The sequence below is a fragment of the Mercurialis annua genome, linkage group LG2 (assembly GCF_937616625.2).
Source record: "Mercurialis annua linkage group LG2, ddMerAnnu1.2, whole genome shotgun sequence".
Lineage (NCBI taxonomy): Eukaryota > Viridiplantae > Streptophyta > Magnoliopsida > Malpighiales > Euphorbiaceae > Mercurialis > Mercurialis annua.
Window position 1 is genome coordinate 18,108,959 of NC_065571.1, and position 5,803 is coordinate 18,114,761.

A 5,803-nucleotide genomic window follows, 5' to 3' on the forward strand; every position below is an offset into this window, starting at 1 on the left:
TGATTGCCGATTTTGATAGTTAATCTGTAGACATGAGACCAACTCAAAGCACCAAAGAATGCGGGGTAGATTACTAACCATGTCAAGATTAGCAGGAACAAATAACAAAGTGTCATCTGCAAATTGCAAGATAGAAATTGGTTCGAGATAACCATATACATGAATGCCATCAATGAAACCTAAATTGTCAGCCTTAGAAAAAGATAGCCTTCAATCCTTCTACCTCCAAAACAAATAACATTAGAGAAATCAGATTACCTTGTCTAACCCCTCCTGCCATATTAAAATTCATAAAAGGGCTATCATTAATTAAAACTGATAATTGTGTCGAATCAAAAAAAAGAATAAATCCATGCAATCTAAACTTTGTCAAAATTCAAAGCATTTTCAAAATAAAATCCCACGAAAAAGAATCTAAGGCACCGTTTGGATTGATGGATTCTAAACGATGGATTATAAACAATCCATGGATTTGGACAAAATATATCGTTTGCCTAGAAAAAAATTAATAGAATCTATGGATTTATAAATTCCCTTATTTTTTACAATCCATCATTTTTGAGGATTTTGATTTCCCACCTACTAGCTGGGAAAGTCCAAATCCACCATTTTTTTATAGATGATGGATTGTTATACTATTTATTATTTTCCATAAATAATATTAAAAATCCATTGATTTTATATTCAATCCAAACGATGGAATTTTAAAATCTATGGATTTAAATTCCATTGATTTAAAATCCATCGATTTTGGTAAAATCCATGGATTTTAAAAACCCTCAATCCAAACGGTGACTAAAGGTTCTTAAAATCACGTTTGATTAAGGAAGCTTGATTTTTCCTCTTGTTGGTTAAGTGAATTAATTCTGAATCAATCATATGGCTATAATGAATATTCTTATCTTTAATAAAATCGAATTGGTTTTCTGAAATAATTGAAGGTAAAATAGAATATATCTTGTTAGCGAGAACTTTGGATAGAATCTTAAAGACTCCATTAATAAGACTAAGAAGCCAAAAATTCTTGATGTTTAAGGAACCTTTTATATTCGGAATAAAAACAAGAAAAGGCGTGTTTAGACCAGGTGGAAAGAAACCAGATTTGAAAAAATTATAAAAAAGCTCGATAAAATCGTGCTTAATAATATTCCATACCTTTTTGTAAAAGGAAAAAATTAAAGTCTTTCAAACCTGGAACCTTATTATCATCACGCCCCAATAAACCTGCAAAGATTTCTTCTTTAGTAAACTCTATGATCAACTCAACTGAATATGCTTGAGAGAGAGATTTTATAGGCAGCCCTTTCAAGGAGAAACACACTGCAGTTTTCGGTTTGTAGAGGTTCTTGTAGAACAACTGAATATTCTTTCTGATATCGTCTAGAGAGGAGCAAGACCGACCATCAACTGAAATTTCAGTGATCAAGTTAGTACGAGAGTGAACTGATGCAATACTATGAAAAAACTTCGTATTTTTATCTCCATGCAAATTCCAATTCAACCTTGATTTCTGATGCCAAAAGGATTCAAGTTGTTTTGAAACCTTGGAGAATTCTTCATGGAGGGCTGCGCATCTATCCAAGTCCAAATAATAATTCTCACTAAATTCCATCCCCGCTTCCAAGGTAGAAATATTAGTCTGAAGTGAATCAAATTTGGTGTTTAAATTACCAAAAGAGCTTTTGTTCCACTCCTTAATAATGTTACAAAATTCCCTCAGCTTAAGAACTAGATCAGCCCTTGGATATTTAATCTCAATAGAAGCCCAAGAATCTTTAATCAAAACAGAAAAGGAGGCATCATTCCACCAACCATTAATCAATTTAAAATTCTTCAGACCCCAATAAATAGCATTTTCCGAATTAAACAAGAGAGGAACATGGTCAGAGAAGCTTCTCGGAAGAGCTTTTAACAATAACTTCGGCCAAGTAGAGAACATCGATGGAGAAATAAAGCATCTATCAATCTTCGATCCAGAGTCACTATTTTTCCATGTAATATAACGACCATTTAAATCAACTTCTGTCAAAAAAGTACCAGGAACAAAGTTCATGAAATCCCGCATTCCGGGAGTGTAACCCGTTAAATTCCATCTGTCTTCCGGTTATAAAATCTCATTGAGATCCCCCATCAAAAAGAAAATTTTCTCTGTCTGATGCTCCTTTCACAAATCAGTCCAAAGAAGATATCTATCCGGAGAATTACAACTACCATAGACCAGAATAAATCTGAAATGGTTTGAATAGAGCTTAAAATCAATACGAATCCATCGAGGTTGAATAACAATATGCGAAGGAAGAAAAGAACTAGAATTCGAGATACATAGAAGACCTCGTGAAACTTCATTAGATGGAGAAAAAAACGCATAATCGTTTGTCGGCCTCGAACGATTGATTAGAAAATCATCAATAAGCTCCTTCTTAATTTAGATCAAACCACTGATATTTAGACACCAAAGACTTGATAAAACGTTGTTTCCTAGTAAACGGTAACCCGCCGCGACAATTCCAGGCAACATAATGAATTGACTCATCAATAAAAGGAAAAAAAACTGGATAATAGATCAAAATAGATCATATTGCTGGAACCTCCTTGTCCAAGGCTTGAATTAAGATCCTTAGGATTTAATTTTGATTTTTTTCTGAAAAATAATCCTAGTTGCTTACCAATTTCCCATGTTTTCTTGGCTTCAAATTTAAGTTGAGAGTTGCATTCTTTAATCAATCCATCCAACTAGACTGAAGTTGATCTTTGACAACATGATTTAAGAATTCCTGTTGGTGTAATTTGCTTGACCTTTTTACGTTTCATGCTGAAGAAAGTATCCGGGTTTGGAAAGTAGCTTGAGAATTGATTGAGTTCACCGTAGAGCTGTCAGGCGTCTGCTCTTGAGCTGCTGGACTGGAAATAAATGTGTTTATATATCTATCTATATATTTCCTTAGTTAGTTGGATATTTAATTTGATTTCATATATGTATTAGCATGATTATAATTATAATTTAAAATTATATTAATTGATTAATTTGCTAACTTTATTATATGTTGATTTAAAGTTATGAAAGAAACGTAAAGATATTTTAGTAACGAACAAAGGATCAATTCACCCCCTCAACTTGGCACAAAATATCAAAAGAGTCATTTTCACCGCTTTTGGTACAAACTAACCCATAACTTGCGTTTTCATATCAAAAAAACCCGCAACTTGTATTTTCGTATCAAAAAGATCTCTTTGACACAAAAAGGAGAGTGGGATTTACTATTTATAATTTTAAACTTATTAATTCTAATTAAACACAATTATACTCTAAGTAACACTAATTAAATTTAATTAAAACTAAATAACCCTAAATCTAACACATCGGAAACCCCCACCCACCGCCACCGAAATCCACCTACTGATTCATCCCAAAAGGGATGAACCCATTTTGTTCATCCCTTTTGGGATGAACGAGATGTTCATCCTTTTTATGATGAACAGATCTGTTCATCCCAAAAAGAATGAACAAGCTGGAATTGGGGTTAAATGGAGGCATATGGCAATCGGTCGGAGATGGATGGTGGCCGGAAAAGGTAAAAGAAGGAGGAAGTAGAAGAAGAAGAAGAAGAAGAAGGGAGAAGAAGAAAAAATGGAAAAAAAAGGAAAAAAATGTCCCTTAAATTTTTATTAAAAATTAAATTAATTATTAAATTTTTAAAAATTAAAAGATGTAATTGAAAATTAAATATATTGAAAATTAAATATATTGAAAATTAATTTAAGAGATAAATTAAATATTAAGGGTTTTTTTAGACTTTTTTCATTTTTTTAATGGGGAGTGTAGCACACTTACTTGGGTGAGAGTGGGGGAGGGGCTTTTTGAGCTAAAAACGCAACTTTTGAATTTGTTTGTACCAAAAGCGTCAAAAATGACTTATTTGATATTTCGTGTCAAGTTGAGAGGGGGATTTGATCCTTTGTTCTTTTAGTAACATTAATATCAAATTTTTTGGTAACAATTATACAATTAATAAATAATTAATTTTATAATTTTAATTTTTTTAGTTGATTAATTTTATTCATTTATAAATGAAAATAAATTTTAAATATATAGAATTATCTAAAAAATAATTGAGTATGTCATCTTTATATTTTATTTTTTCTTATCATTTTAAATTTCTATAATAAATATTACAAATCAAATTAACTCTCATAATTATTGCTTCTTTTTTTTTGTAATTTCATGAGGTGTTCTAAACGGGTTCCAACTATAATACGACATTTTTAAGTCTTCCACATTCAGACTAATCTGTCATGACCCAAATTATTGAGCCGCGACCAGCGCTAAGGAATGGGAGTGGTGACTCCGAAACCCGTAGCAAAGCTAAAAACCTATAAATTTTTCGCGGAAACATGAACAATGTAGTCATACAAACATGGGCTTAGCATGCCAATGTGGTTAAAGTTAAATTTTTAGCTTTAATTCGTTATTCATATATTTGAAATAATCGAGATATTTTGCCGTTAATTTTAATTACTTAGGTTTCAAGCTATTGAGTTCATTTTGAGATATAATTAATATTTTTGTTTAATATTGAATTAAAAATTGTGGTTTATAACTCTGATTTTATGGTTGGGTCGGGTTAGACTTGGGTCGCCTGACATGTGGAATTAGCTTGGTAGTTTTAAGAAACTCGGCTACCCCACTATTTTAGAAAAGGATTTTATTTATTAATTAAATATTATTTAATTAATATTTTCGGATAAATATTAAATATGAACTCAATAGGTTTGACTTATTTTCGGCATTGTTTTTCTCTGAGAATTGTGTTTCTCTGTGTGACTTTATTTGTCTGATTTATTGTGCTAGTCCTACGTGGTGTCTAGTAATCTTAGAGTTAGGGGTCGTTTGGATATTAACCTATTTATTATTTTAGACCAGTCGACTGCTCGTGCTTCAGAGTCTACGCAGGGTTAGCTGTTTGCCAAGATCACGTGGATAAGCAAGCAGTGAGTTTGTAATGCTATTTACCGCTTTATTAAGTACCGTATTGTATTTTAATATTATAAATGTTTGTGAACTGTTTTTACGGACTATGGAACTGGATTGAAACGAGCTACTCGATAGGCTTGTATCGAGACTGTGTGCACCGGTAAGTACTATGGGAAACGGCAGACTGAAGTCTTGCTTACGGTGGTATATATATATATATGACGAGGATTTGTTCCCGTCCACCATAGGTTTATCGGTATGCTTTGTCATACTTACGCTGGGATTATTTCAATACTGTTTTCCATAATCATACTATATTAGTATAAACTATTTTTATTTAAGGGTTTTAAACTTAATAAATATAAATAGTATTGCGAACTCATCTCAGTATATCTGACCCCGTTGTTTTTCCAAATTTTCTAGGTTTATGATTTGAAAGCTGGTCCACTCCGATTCTTTTGATTCCTCAGAGTTTTTTTTATGTTATTTAAACTAGTTACTGTTTTCGAACTCTTGGACCGCAGTAGAACTAGTTTATGTATTACATTTGATATTACACTTTGGGATTATCGATTTGATCGATTATTTATTATTAGCATGTTACTCTGGATTACTTTAATATTATATTTAAGGCATGTTGTTGAGCATTTTTGGAAAATTAAGTTATTTATATTTAGACTGTAATATAAATTGCTAGACTTAGGTTGGAGTCTCGGTTGCCCCCGAACAGTTTTCTGCAGGTTCAAATGTTTAATTGTTTTCCGCAAGGCTTGCTACGGGTTTTGGTACGACCATACCCATACCCTAGCGCCGGTCACGATTCATGAAATT